This window comes from Euprymna scolopes, chromosome 31 (assembly GCF_053919585.1).
Source record: "Euprymna scolopes isolate OS-2025 chromosome 31, ASM5391958v1, whole genome shotgun sequence".
NCBI lineage: Eukaryota > Metazoa > Mollusca > Cephalopoda > Sepiida > Sepiolidae > Euprymna > Euprymna scolopes.
Window position 1 is genome coordinate 70,298,018 of NC_136512.1, and position 16,337 is coordinate 70,314,354.

The 16,337-nt window shown below is 36.2% G+C and overlaps 1 non-coding gene across 1 annotated transcript; it reads left to right on the forward strand.

Annotated features, from left to right (window-relative positions):
* Window positions 1-15,162: 15,162 nt before the first annotated feature.
* On the forward strand, window positions 15,163-15,281 carry LOC145255866 (5S ribosomal RNA). Its single transcript, XR_013863917.1, has one exon. It is a non-coding gene; the product is annotated as a 5S ribosomal RNA (ribosomal RNA).
* Window positions 15,282-16,337: the final 1,056 nt, after the last annotated feature.

A 16,337-nucleotide genomic window follows, 5' to 3' on the forward strand; every position in this document is an offset into this window, starting at 1 on the left:
TTTTCCAAAACTGCAAATTTAAGATAAATCTAATGTAACTGTTTAAACAAACTATACCTCATTTGATTGGCCTTTTATTCTTCTATAATTTTACCTGTTCATATTTGACTTTTAATTGAAATATTCTTGTGTTCACGTCAATTTAAAAAAATGATTTCAAATTGAGGAGGCAAAAAGAAAGTCCGCACAATGGAAAATTGTTATTTAAATATAACTTTAGGACATTAATGCAACACAAATACAACAGCAACACAATGAAGTAGTTAATATTTAGTAGCATCGCCCTTCTGCAATTTGACAGCCTGCAATCTTTTGGGAATTCCTTGAATTAGACTGCAGCAATAACCCGGGAAAAGGGCATCTCACTTTTATTTAATTTTTGTCCAAATCCTTCCAAATTTGAAATTTTATCATTGCGTAGCTGTTGCTTGATGTAATGCCATACGTTTTCGATAGAATTGAGGTCTGGAGATTGTGCAGGCCAATCCAAACACGAAATATCATGCTATTCCAGGAATTCTTGACATTGCCAGCTGTGTGAATCGAAGCATTATCCTGCATGAAGATGGGATTATCATCAAAATTCCGACCAAAGTTGGGTAGAAAATGCTCAGCCAACATATTAATGCACTTGGTCGAATTAATTCGACCTTGCCAGCGAACTATAGGATCATTGGTACTGATAATGCCCCACACCAAAACTGAAACGCCATCACCTTGTAGCATTGAAACTGAGCACCTAGGATTAAATTATTCGTCTTTCCTCCGACGGACGTACTGCTTACCATACATATTATAAATGAACGATACCTACATGCACATATCACGTACGCGCATATACAAAAACACACACACACACACACACATATATATATATATACATATATATATATATATATGTATGTATATATTAATTTTATTTATATAAACATTAATGGCTACATATGTGCATACATGTTTCTGTAATCACCCACGTTGGGGGATTACGTCTTCAGGCCAAGAACTACCTTCAAAAGTGACATTTCCACCAAATACATTTTTCTACTTCTTCTCTTCTAGAAGTAGAAAAATGTATTTGGTGGAAATGTCACTTTTGAAGGTAGTTCTTGGCCTGAAGACGTAATCCCCCAACGTGGGTGATTACAGAAACATGTATGCACATATGTAGCCATTAATGTTTGTATAAATAAAATTAATATACATGCTCTGTTCACTCATTGAGCACTATTTTGGTAGACACGTGTTGTTTCATTGGATGTACTTCTAGGAAACTAAACTCTACTGGCTATATATGTATGTATATATATATGTGTTTGTGTTTATGTAATATATATATATATATATATATATATATATATATATATGCACAAGCTAACAGGCATAATTTTAAGCATTTCTAGTTTTGTTTACGTTAGCTTTTCTATGAATAAATATATTGTGTTCGGTTTTTTAATTCCTTCATATTTTATTAATAAATACAGATCAATCATCTATATGAAGTGACCGTTACTTACATATGCGTAACCACACATACTCTAACATAAATACTGCATATATATATATATATATATATATATATATATATATATATATATATATATATACAAACACAATACATGCACACACACACACATATATATATATATATATATATATATATATATGTATATGCGCATGTGTATGTGTCTGTATTGTTTAAAATATTATTCACTGGCATGTGATTCATCGTCTACGACTCATCGAAGTGGCTAAATCTAACGAGATTCGAAATCGAGACCCCTTGGTTAGAAGTCTAAACCCTAACGCCTGGGCTATCTCGCACGACTACTGGATGTATCACGTTTTTTTTTTATGTAGATGTTATTTATTTGTTTTCGCCTGCGATCCTTTTGAATAATCCCAACTATTTTCATGAAAGTGCATCCTTACCTAAATGCGAGTTGGGAATAATTTTTGCTTTCACAAATTTGGTACCCCCAAATGGGGAGCGGCATGTATATTTTTTAAAATACAATTACCCACTGACACGTGTTTCCGCGTCTGCGACTCATCAGAGTGGCTAAATAGTTAGAAGCCTAAACCTCCACCCCTAGATTATTTAACCGTATTTATCGTTAAAAAACAAAACAAAAAAACAACAACAACAACAACAACAACAACAACAACAACAACAACAACTCTAAATTTATAAGCGATAAAAATAAACAGTAAAATCATCTAGGATTTCATGGCATAACGGTTAACGTACCGGACTGTGGTTACCATGGTCTGGAGTTCGATTCCTAGAAACAGTCAAGCTCTGCTGATGAGGGTAGTTACCTTGAAACATGCGTGTACGTAGATTACTGTTTTAAAAATAATAAAGATAAATAAAGTGTTATATACGCCCAAACAAATTATGGGCGACTTTCTAACAAATAAAAAATGAGCTTCGAGGCGAAGCCACTATTTAATCGTAGTTATCGTTTGAAAAAAACAAAAAAAAAAACAAAAAAAACAACACACACACATGGTCTGCCAGCGGTCAATAAATTACACCAACGGATTACCACATTCTTCAGCATTGTTCTTCCTTGAAACCATACCAAATACTATAACCGTAGTCGTAAACTTTGTTTTCATCACCCTGGGCACGCCCCTTTTATTCATGGTAATCCAGCGATTAATTGTGAGGGTGTTAGCAATGGTCCTGTTTTTATAACTTGAATCGATAGAGAGCATGAGTTGTACAACGGCGCATCTCCGATCTCGCTCGTTAAACATTGTGTCACTATCAGAATTATAGAGGGCTTTTATCACTTTTGGAATTTTACACAACTAGCCAACTAGTAGATGATCTGCAAAAAAAAAAAAAAAAAAAAAGAACAAAACCGGTTTTCATCAAACGGAAATGGAATCATGTCATTTCTTCTCGGATGACAATTTTATCGTTCCACTCTGTAGTTGTCTGTCGAGACCTGTTTGTTGTCGGTTGAAATCAGCTAACCTCGATCTACACCGACCCACAAGCTGCCGTCAACGAAAGACTTCGTAAACTATAAACTGTCGTAAACTGTCGCAAAACTAACCCCAACTCCTTAATCGTCTATAAAGTAACTCTAAATATATTATCCTAGTCACCGTCACATCTTGATTAACCATTTTATTTTTTTTTGTTTTTTTTTAAATAGGATTCAACACTTATCAAGGCCCAGAGGCCACTCGAGGATAAGGGTTAAAGTGTGTACAGTAGTCAATGGGACAATATCGTAGTGATCGTTAGTGGAAATTTGGCAAGTTGGATTACTTCAGGGGAACGGCTCATCAAGAACTTGCTTACGTTGGACTTGAAGACGGCCATATTGTAGTGAGCTGAAAAGCAGGAAAACGGAAGAGAGTTCAACAGTTGTGCCGTTTTCGAACGCCTTCGTGTGACTTGTTGAAACAACTCCCCCATTGTCTTTCCATTAATCTTACTATATTGTGGTTCGGCTAATCAACTATTTCCTCATTTTGTTATAAATTTTCCTCTTTTTTAAAATGATTTTCAAAAACTTTTGGAGGGAGGACGTCGGTGGTATCGGACATTCAAACAGTATATAGGTTCGTTCACATCAGGTCTCCAAAATTTTCGAAAGGAGAGAAGTGGGCATATTGTTGAGGCTTTAAAAACTACGCGGGCAAAAATAAAATAAATAAAAACTTACCTGGACGTTTTTTTGTTTTTTTTTAAAAATGTTTTTCCCATTAGTTTTGCTTTTAAGTAAAACTGGTGGACAAAACCTCATTCTTTTAAATATTTTGTTTGCTCCAAGAAAAAACTTTCACACATTTCTATTTAAAATTTTTTCCTGAATATTTTTATGTTTTCCATAAGAGCCCCAAGGGATGGAATAAAGACTATGCTGGGACGTATCTGCAGTTTGGAGCCCTCTGGTTTAAATGGCTTGTTGCACTGTTCTACTTTTTGCTCATAAATTTGATTTTTTTCTATGACTGGCAGTTCAGTCTGGCTTTGCTGGGACTCTCTGTACTATACATAACTTTATGTGCATATATATATATATATATATATATATATATATATATATATATATATATATATATATATATGAATTAAAAAGTTTGACTAATGTTCAGGTAACCTACATCTAAAATTTCAAGTGTTTAGACCCAAAATTAGCGGAGTAGTTTAATAGAGTCTGCAAAAGTCAACTCTTTCAACTTTGACCTCTTGGCGGCCCAATTATTTCCCAAAAACTGATTTAAAAGCTTGCTGCATGTCTGAATACCCTTTATGTAAAGTTTCAAACGTTTAGACCCAAGATTGGCTGAATAGTTTGCTAGAGACGTCAAAAGAAAAATCTTTAGAACTGTGACCCTTTGACAGCGAAATATTCCGCCAGAAATCAATTAAAAAGCTTGCTCTATGTCTCAATACACTTTATGTAAAATTTCAAATGTTTCTACCAAAAAATTGGCTTAATAATTTGGTAGAGACCGCAGAGGTCAATTTTTTTTAACGTTGACTCCAATTTTGACCCCTTTTACATTTGTTATTTTTGTCTCGAATCAAATTAATAAGCTTGATCGATGTCCAAGTAACCTACATCTAAAAATTCAAGTGTTTTGACCCAAAATTAGCAGAGAGGTTTGGTAGAGTTTTCAAATGACAAATGGTTGAACGTTAGCCCCTAGACAGTCAAATTTCTGACCGAAAACCGATTTAAAAGATTTTCCCAAGTCTCAATTCCCCTTATGTAAAATCTCGAGTGTGTAGACTGAAAATTGAAAGAGTAGTTTGGTAGGGAAATGTACACACACACAGAGACAATTTCACTTTTATAGATTCACTAGCATGGGTGCCCGGCGTTGTCTGGGGGTTTGGAGGTGTGTGTTGAGAAAAAAAAGCGGTAGTAGGAAGGCAGGCTCGAACCCGTACCGCAAAGAAGGAAAAGAACGGGGGAAACCTGATGTCTTTGCTGTTACGACCAGAGCCAAACTGGAAGTGACGTAGGTTTAAATTAAGGCTAGACAATCGAAAAGAGGGGATGCCTTTCTAAAATATCGGTGAGCAAACCGACCCCTCACTGTAGAAAAGTGCACAGTTGAAGTTGAAGAAATTAATGTTTTTAGCCAATTTTTCGATATTTGTCATCCGAAGGATCGAGCTTCAAAATGATTCTAATCTTGTGAAAATTCGTTGCCTCTTTCGAAAGTTTTAGGCAAACATGCAAACATGTAAACATACATACATACGTTAATTTTATTTTTTATTTCGGACTATTAGTCTCATCTTTATTAGTTGTTGTTTTTTTAATCTTTTTATTGGTTCACAACGTTTCGGCCAACTTCCTCTGGCCTTCGTCAGGTGGTAACCGCGACGGATAGGAACTTCGAATCTCCTAACTGCATTCTCAGCCATCACTGCCATCCGTAGTTGTTGTCGTCTCACCACATTTTTGACCAATTACCTCTGACACGCTTTGGGTGGGATTGAAACCGCTATCTTCAGACAATGTTCATCTGGAACCGTAGAGATTCAACGTCTCTATCAACTGCGCCACGGGCCCCGAAGGGCGATCAAGGTTGGATTCTTTGATCTTATAAATCCACATTTATTTATTATCTGATCTTCCATAGTCGGGTCCGTACCGATTGGTATATATATATGTTATTCCTTAATTGGAATTTTTTTATTTTGAGATGAGCATTTTTATGTTAATTTTATTTTTTATTTCGGACTTGATCGCCCTTCGGGGCCCGTGGCGCAGTTGATACAGACGTTGAATCTCTACGGTTCCAGATGAACATTGTCTGAAGATAGCGGTTTCAATCCCACCCAAAGCGTGTCAGAGGTAATTGGTCAAAAATGTGGTGAGACGACAACAACTACGGATGGCAGTGATGGCTGAGAATGCAGTTAGGAGATTCGAAGTTCCTATCCGTCGCGGTTACCACCTGACGAAGGCCAGAGGAAGTTGGCCGAAACGTGAACCAATAAAAAGATTAAAAAAACAACAACTAATAAAGATGAGACTAATAGTCCGAAATAAAAAATAAAATTAACATAAAAATGCTCATCTCAAAATAAAAAAAATTCCAATTAAGGAATAATATATATATATACATACATACATTTATATATTGGTAGCTCAAATTTTCGACCGAAACCGATTAAAAAGCTTGCCCTATCTCTGAATACCCTTTATGTAAATTTCAAATGTATACACCAGAAATTGTCTGAGCAATTTGGCAGAGGTCAATTTTTTTTAAAACTTTGAACCTTACTATGACCCCTTAAGGTTTATTGTTTTGGGCTCAAATCGTTGAACTTTGACCCTTTAACAGCCAAATTTAAGGCCGAATCACAAAGATTTTCCCAAATCTCAGTACCCTGTATATCAAATTTCGAGTCTGTAGGCTTAAAATTGACAGTTATTCCTTTGGAAAATGTACACACACACACACACACACACACGCACATACACACACACACGCGTGCGCACACACACGCGCACACACACACACGTTCACTTATATATATATATATATATATATATATATATATATATATATATATAAAGATAGATAGATGGATAGATAGAGGGATAGGTTTCTTTATGAAATAACCTACAGCTATTCTCCCACCACGTTCTTTCTAACTAACAATTCTAAAAATGAATTCAATTGACTTTTAAACAACGGGCATTTGATACTTTCTGTTGTAATTTTTCGATTCAAGCGAGGATCAATTTCAGTTAAACGTGTTCCTCGTTCTTTTTAGCGTCTGAATATTCTTTGATCTATTTTGACAAGATAAATCAATGTGATTTGCATAAACGTTGTCCACCCACGTGATGGTCACAATAAAACTCACAGCTAGTAAGTTCCAATAAAATAAACAAAAGTATTGTAACATTTCATAAGACACCTTTAAAACGAACAAACTTGAACAAGCCGTTGACATGTAATCGTTTCACACAAACGCGCACTCCTGAACTTATTGGCTTTTGCCAGTGAGCGATTAAGAAACACAAACCAAAAAGTAAAAGTCTTTTTTTGCATACATGCGCGGTCGCTTGTTGGTGTTCTCTTTGTAATGGCCCTTTTCCATGTGTGCCGTTCGCTCTATGGTTGCATCGTCTAGTAGCTACTGATCGACTTAACTTAAAACTCATACATTGAAAACAACAGAGACTTGCTGTCCTTTGAAAGATTTTATTGAGGAAAAAAGTAGGTTCACGAAGGGAGAGACTAAAAAAGAGTCTAAAATTGATTCCTTCTTACTTAATTTTCTTGCTTAGTCATGAAATTGTCGACAAACGGAGAGTGTCGAGGAAATCTCCACGTAGATTTCGACATTGTCGGGCACGTCTTGTCTGTTTTTCCCCCGAATTGAACTGTTTAGAAACTCTATTTTGCCCCGAACACGTGATATAATTTTTTATGTAACGACGTCTGCATTCTAGCCTGTTTTCTTTTTTTTTTCAGGAAATTAACTCTTGATCCCTCTCTCACTTTATTCACGCTAGTTGCACTGAGTCTATTTCCGTTTTCCGTCAGGTTGTCTTAACATGTACTGTATGTAACCCTTATCGAAATTCATACTAGTTAACATAATTTCTTCCTACTGGCGTAGGGTCGCAATGTATAACGCAATACAGAACACAGACAGCGGATCATAAGACATCTAATTAGTCTCAGTGCAAACCATAGGAAATTCGTTTCAATACAGTGTTCAACTAGGATTATGATACAAGTTGGCAGTTGCTTTTTTGCTGGTCAGTCTTAGAAGGTGCACCCTGTAGGTTTTACTTTCTTTCTGGGTTAGTTTATTGCTAATCGGCTGTGATTCCACCCCTTGTAAGTGAGAGTTCTCAAAGCCACATGGATTTTGTTCCTCACTGCTTGGCACAAGCAATAGAAATGTCTGGTTCGTCATATTACAGCGTGTGCGTTATTTTGTTCATTACGAAACATTGATTATTCGATCAAAATAGAGTCCATAACTGATTCGTCACAATTCATCACAATTTTTGGATCAAAATACAAACCACAGCTTACTCTTCTTGGGAACATGTCCGAGAAAGAACAGTTGAAAATGTTATACACCATCCACTACGACTCTGCAACCCCTATAGCTACGTACATGGAAAAAGGAGCTATTAAACCCGACATAATGATATGGGAAAAGGAAGGAGAAAAAAAAACCTTAGTAGGGATAAACAGACTGGATAATAAAACACGAAAAGGTTGATAACATAGAAATCAGTGTCTGCGTAGACTGTATCTGTCCACAGGAACTCCCTTAATCTAAACCTCAAAATGGCGCACCAACATCGTGAAACAAAAGCCAGCAGAAGAACCTCCATCATGAAACTGGTCAAACATTTCGGACAAAATTTACAAATGAGACAGAATCGGAAAACAAGTCTGCTACAGGAATAGTTCAAAGGAGTCGCCAAAAATGTACCAAAAACATTCATTGCAAAACACTGGATCACTCTAATATGATCAGAAGAGGATTGTAATGGCTGTCCAAGATCAAGGTTTGATGATAAATGCTTAAAAAAAAATGAATGGTCTAAGTACAGGTTCTACCACACAGAACTAGAGAGTGCGAGCCACCTGACACCCAGCCGTAAGGTTCTGCTGGGGCACGGCTACTATATGACGCAGCACAACGCAACTATCTCTGTAAAAAGTTGAATAACGAATGCAGCAGTACGTCTTAGGAACATATATGAGAAAGAAGAGTTGAAAACAAGTCCACTATTATTTTGCAATCCCTACAGATACGTGCATGGAAAATGAAGCTATTTAACCCGAAATAGTGACATGCGAGAGGAAAGAGGGAGAAGAAACCTTAGTAAAAGTGAATGTCCCCAATGATGCTCGATTAAACAGATCTGAAAAGGAAAATATAACGAAATAACGAAATCTAGTACACGACATGAAAAGAAACTGGAATCTTAGGAAGATCTCTGTAATTTCAGTAGTTACAGAAACAAACGAACTCACGGAAAAGGACTTCAGAAATGTACTTGGTGAACCAAGTACAAGAGAGATACAAACAATTTCACTTACAGAGAGGGATAGAATCTTAAAAAAAATCTCCAGGTTAGAATGTATCATAGAATATGAATATCGGCATTCGGTATGATGCTCCATCCCCGACTAGAACAAATTGATTAGAAAATTCGTAAGAATACATCACAAAGGTAAGCATTAGAGCACAATATTGAACACATGCAGACAGTTCGTGAAATTAAAGCACTAATACAGTTCACAATACATTTAACAACAGAGTTCACAATGCAATTGACAATACAGTTCAAATACAGTCCACTATGCACTTCACAATACAGTTCACAATGCAGTTCACAATACAGTTCACAATGCCGCTCACAATACAGTCCATTATGCAGTTCACAATATAGTCAACTACACAGTTCACCATACAGTTCACAATGCAGTCCACTATGCAGTCAACTGTGCAGTTCACAATGCAGTTCATAATGTAGTTCACAATAGAGTCAACTATGGAGTTCACAATATAGTTCACAATGCAATTCACAATACAGTCCACTATGCAGTTCACAATACAGTTTACACTAGAGTTCGGTAAAATTCATCAGCAATATAGTAGCTTATCAATATAAAGACAACGCTGAGTTCGTTAAAAATACATCACACATCTACTTCCTAAAAGTAGAATTTTGGTGTGTCAAACTTAACAATCTGTTTTGAAATATAAGTTAGTATAAAAATCACGGCACAATCACATTGACACACCGGTTCTCGCCAGATGACCAAAGTTAAGCAACATTGAGCCCGGCCAGCACCAGATGGGTGACCATTTGGGAAGGCTAGGTGCTGTATGTACCTGCTGGGAAGGTTGGGCGTCGGGCCAGCACCTTCACCTCCAAAAAGAACTCCTCGCTACAAACGCATCTACAAAGTTGTGAATGGCCTATGCCCCTCAATGCGCTCAAGGCTACTTGTTTGTTGTTTGTATTTAAAAAAGATGATTATTTTTTGAACATCTAGAACGAATAGCTAGTTTTCCCCAACTCTTGATAGAATATTATCTAGTTCAATATAAACATTCGTTATTGACCCCATTAAATAATCCCATTTCTAACTTCAGATGTACTTATTTGCTTTCAAAATCCTTGTACCCTAAAGTAGATTGAGGGATGTTGTTAACCCATCCTTTATTTCCTTCTATCATCTTATTTTTGCGGTGTGTGAGGGATCCCACCCCATAATCAAATATTGTAAATAACTTGAGATATCCCAAGTGGTTTAAGTACACAGAACGAGCGAGACGGTTCGAGAATGACGGATATAATATTGTCGTGTTGGAAGGACATTATTAGAATTATATTCCACATCCTCCGTCCCCACATTTCGGTTTACTGGGGGGAAGGTTGTATATACATATATATATATATATATATATATATATATATATATATATATATATATATATATATATGTATATATATATATATACACGCACACACACACATACACACACACGCATATATATATATATATATATATATATATATATATATATATATATATATATATATATATATATATATACTGTATAATTATATTTTTAAAATTATATTTTAAAGACAATATATATGCCGCTTCCCAATTGGAAGTACCAAATTGGTAAAAAGGAATATTATTCCCAACTTGCATTTAGATAAAAATGCACTTTCGTATAAATAATTGAATTCATTTCAAACGTATCGCAAATCAAAAACCAATAAATAACACACACACACACACACACACACACACACACACACACACACACACACACACACACACGCGTATATATATATATATACATACATATATATATATATATATATATATATATATATATATATATATATATATATATAAACAATCAGCCTTCGCCAACTTCTCCGTTTTCATATTTAGGACATTTTGGAAAATGGAGACTTTGTAAACAAAAAGTTAAGCAAGCAAGTTAGAGAAGGGGTACGGCAGCCTTTGAGGACCAGCTACCCCCTGCCCACCACGACCAGCAGCATTAAAAATACCCACAACGTTACACGTAATCCTCACCAACCTTGCCTTCAAAATCACTTTCCTGGGTAATGTGCGATGAATGTCGGTGGGTAGGGTTTTTACTGTGCTACTTCACATGTATGCCAGCGTAGTAGAGGCCATTACGCTTAAGGCTCTATACAGTTTCGGGTATCAGGCCGTCAGGTTTTGAAGGGGGCTTGAATTTAAGGGGAGTTCAAGGTCGTGTGACTTAAATTGCATGCTTTAGTTTCACAGGGTAATTTTGGTTCATCTCACCTTACAGAACTAGAATATATATATATATATATATATATATATATATATATATATATATATATATATATATATATATATATATATATATATATATTGTAATGGTTGTAATTATTAAGTGTGTCTACCAAAAGAGTGCTCAATGTTTAGACAGAGCCAAAATAAGTGAATTTAGTTTACAAACGGCTACACATAAGCATACATGTTTCAGCGAAAACCCAGTAAGGGAATCGCTTCATCAGGCCAAGGACATCTCTCATTATATATATATATTTGTCGGTAGTCGGTAGCCGAATGATTCGGGTCATTCTAATGAAGCCAGACATGATTTCTGTTGCCAGGGTTCGAATCTCTCGACTGGCGTTAATCGTGACATCCTGCACTGATGATTCCCGAAAGGATGAAACACTAGTGTCTGTAGGTATTTAATTATTATAGTAAATGATAATGTGAGTCCCTTTAAGAAACTTTTTTCTTATCGTTGAGCACTTTCAGTTGTAATAAAGTCGGCCAACTTAGCTCGTATGCGTAGGTCGTCATATAATTACTAGATCAGTCTGTCTGATGATAAAAGCATTTAAAAAGAATAAATGTCTAATTCCAACTGTATCTCTCGCGGTTTTCGGGTCCGAGCTAATGAAGTCAGACATGACTTCTGTTGCCGGGGTTCGAATCTCTCGACTGGCGTTAATCGTGACACCCTGCACTGATGATTCCCGAAAGGATGAAACACTAGTATCTACAGGTATTTAATTATTATAGTATATATATATATATATATATATATATATATATATATATATATATATATATATATATATATATATATATATACTATAGTAATTATTAAATACCTACAGACATTAGCGTTTTATCCTTTCGGAAATAATCAGTGCAGGGTGTCACTATTAACACCAGACGATATATTCAAATCAGGCAACAGAAGCCATCCCTGGCTTCATAAGCAAGGACCTAATCAATTCGACCACACACACACACACACACACACACACACACACACACACACACACACACACACACACACACACACATATACGTAATGAATAAATGACAAAAGTCTATATTCCAAATTTCATGATGTATTTGGCCATCTTACAATTTATTCCTTTAATTCAGTTGGCATTCACAATTCCTGAAAATATCTTTTTCATAGCACAAAATCAATCACTTAATTATTATCCGAAAATTGGAAGAGAAACTATAAATACATTATAGTTTGCTAACATTACGCCATTTTGAACACACAAGATATATATATATATATATATATATATATATATATATATATATATATATATATATATATATATGTGTATACTAGCATGGGTGGCCGGCTTTGCCCAGGTGTTTGGTGGTGTGTGTTGAGCAAAAAAAAAAAAAGTGCTAGTAGGAAGGCAGGCTCGAACTCTTACCGCGAAGGAGGAAAAGAACGAGAAAAAACGTGACGTCTTTGCTGTTACAATCACCGGCAAACCGGAAGTGACGTAGGTTTAAATTAGGGCTAGACAATCGAAAAGAGAGGATGACTTTCAAAAATATCGGCGAAAAAAGCGACCCCTCCTCTTTGAAAAGTGCGCAGTTAAGGGTGAAGAAATTAATGTTTTTAGCAAATTATTCGGTATTTGTCGTCTGAAAGGATCAAGCTTCAAAACGCCTCTATCGAAAGTTTTAGACAGACATGCAAACATACATACATACATTATTATATTGGTAGCTCAAATTTTCGACCCAAACCGATTAAGAGGCTTGCCCTATCTCTGAATACCCTTTATGTCAAATTTCAAATGTTTAGACCAGAAATTGTCTGTGTAATTTGGTAGAGACCGCAGAGGTCAATGTTTTTTTTTTTAATTCGACCCATATTATGACCCCTGAACATTTATTGCTTTGGGCTCAAGTCAAATTATTAAGTTAGATCCATGTCCGAGGAACCCATATCTAAAATTTCAAGTGTTTATGTCCAAAAATGTGCGGAGGAGTTTGGTAGATTTCTTAAAGGTCAAATCGTTGAACTTTGACCTCTTAACAGCCAAATTTCTGACCGAAAACCGATTACAAAGATTCTCCCAAATCTCAGTACCCTGTATATCAAATTCAGTACTGTATGTGGATTAGTATATATATATACATATATATATGTAGCGGTCGGTGAGCCGGCTCTTGGGAGTTGGTGGCGTAGTGGTGGACAACTCTTGTAGGTGTCGTTTGGGGTGAGGTCGACGACGGCTTGCTGATGCTGATGCTGTGTCTAGGGCTGCTGCTGATGTTGTTTTAGGTGAGGTTGACGACGACTACCTGCTGCGGATGCTGTGGTTTGGGTTGCTGCTGGGGTGGCAGCGTCGACGGACAACCTCACGGTTTGTCGATCTAGTCTAATCTGCCTGATGTCGAAAACCAAGTGTATTCATACTTGGCCCGCGGACGTAGCTGAAGACATGATGGCCTGAAGAGTTGATATGTCGTTTTCGTTTTAAAATTCGTTTAGTTTCTACGTCTTGGCGTACAGCAGGAAGTCATTTGTTTGGGGGTGATGTTTACTTATCCGTATCAAATTTATGCTGATAAACTCGTGGATGTATTCGAGTAAGAATTATGCTCTCATTGTGTTCCATGAGTTAATTATTTGTGCAGGAGATGATGTTCATATTTCAAACTTGATCTTTTTTTCCGTTGAATAATTTCCTCTCGTGATTTTCTAGCTGAAATGACTTGCGAATTCTGATGTTGATGTAGACACAGAAAAACCAGGCTTTGACGCTCTAGTGTGCGTTTGGTATGCCTCACCCCTCTCTCTATTCCTCTCTGTGTCTGGTTTAATATTTTACCCCCCATCCCTCGCTTTTTGCTACTTCTCAATGACTTTACAATTGACACCAATAGGGTCACGTTTTTGAAGCTAAGAAACAAACTAAGGTTTTCGGATGAGTCTGTTTGTGGTATCCGTACGAAAAAGACATCGCCAACAATGAGATGTATCTGTGGAAGCAAGTACAAGACACACCGTCGATAATGCTGTGAAAAACTTTGATAATCGCTAAGTGCGAAATGCTAGTCGATATCTCTGTTCACATATAACTCATTTCAGTTAATTAGCTGAATAATTAGCTAAGAAAAACCCCAGTCTCTCTCTCCTGAGTCAATTCTATCCGTAAATAAAACCTTTACGCACTTTCAGTAAACGTCTTCCGTTGTGTCTTTCCTGCTTGAAAAGAAGCTTATTTTCATGGCAAATAAACAAAACTGCCGCGATGAAGAAAAGCGGCGGCATCAGACAAGGACAATAAAAAAAACCCACGTGTGTTCGAGGGTCGTTAACAAAAAACTAAAACATCGAAGAACTATGAAGACGTGAGTAGTACCATTAAAACAAGCAATCTTTTGTGCTCTACAGGATGTCACTAGTGTTTCATCCTTTCGGGATTCTTCAGTGCAGGGTGTCACGATTACTACCAGTCGAACGATTCGAACCCCGCGACACGAGACATCTCTGGCTCGATTAGCGGAGGCCGTATCCATTCGGCTACCATTAACCGTGTGAAATAGCGTTGAATTTTAAACATTTTAATTTAAATGTTCATTACGTCAGACAGACAGTGATCAAATCGTTATACGATGATCTACGCATAAAAGCTAAATTGACCGACTTTTAATTCAACTGAAAGTGCTCAACGATAAGAAACGAATTTCTTAAAGGGGCTGTCATAATTATTTTATTTTATTTTTTTTTTTTACTATAATAATTAAATACCTACAGACACTAGTGTTTCATCCTTTCGGGATTCTTCAGTGCAGGGTGTCACGATTACTACTTACGGCCATATCACGTTGAAAACACCGGTTCTCGTCCGATCACCGAAGTTAAGCAACGTAGAGCCTGGTCAGTACTTAGATGGGTGACCGCTTGGGAATACCAGGTGCTGTAAGCATTTCTCTCTCTCTCTCTATATATATATATATATATATATATATATATCTATATATATATATATATATATATATATATATATAACTGTAGAAGTTATTTTTTTTACATAAAGACCACCATTCTCTATGCACTTTTGCCTCTTTTGGTGCTTCGGTCGTAAAAATCCGAAGCATGCTTTGCCACCCACATATCTGTCGCCATTCTGAAATCGACGAACCTGTCTCTAACTTGTTCTGACATCAAGTGCATCAGCTTCATAAAAAACGGGCACCGTGAATGTTGATTGGTTCAATTTTTTTCTTCATGGAGTAATTCAATGATGCATATCTGCTCCTGACGTACGTCCATAACAGAGGTTACTTTCTTAGAGTCTCACAGCGTCAATATGTGCAACGGAGAGATGAAACTTTCAGGTCGTGAATGCATAAGTTCAGTTATCGTAACAATGCAGATTGTAATCTTCCATAATCCGACAGAATAAAAAATAGGAAACATTACTTTTGGAACACCCCTTGTATAAAGAAATTTCGGTATTGAAAATATTAATGGCGTGCTAATCGCGTATCAAATCTCGTGATTACCATGGCACACCATACTCGAGGTTTGCTATATTTACATAACTAATTTGTATGCTATGCTACGAGTATTCTTCCTTTTGACTATTCTAATTAAAAGTCGCCAATGAGAATTCTAAACGGGGCTATTTATTCGTACCCTACATTTTAAAGTTGCAACTGATTCTTATTAAAAAAAATGTCTAATTTGTCGCATTGGTAAGTCGTCTAATCGACTATTCGCGACTATGCATGGAAGAACCTGACCCCGGGGTCAGACCACGTCAATCAAATCAGCTTACCTTCTAAAATATATTCCAACTAATGCAATGTGTTATTGGCTTATTAACCTTTACGGTCAGTTGATGTTTGAAACCATTTGTTTTTTTTTAACAAATTTCAACTTTTGTAAACGATTGCTTGCAAAAAATAGTAGTTGTACTATTTAATCTGTAAACGAGAGAAATGAGTGAATTCAGAACCAAGATTAGAATGATTAATCG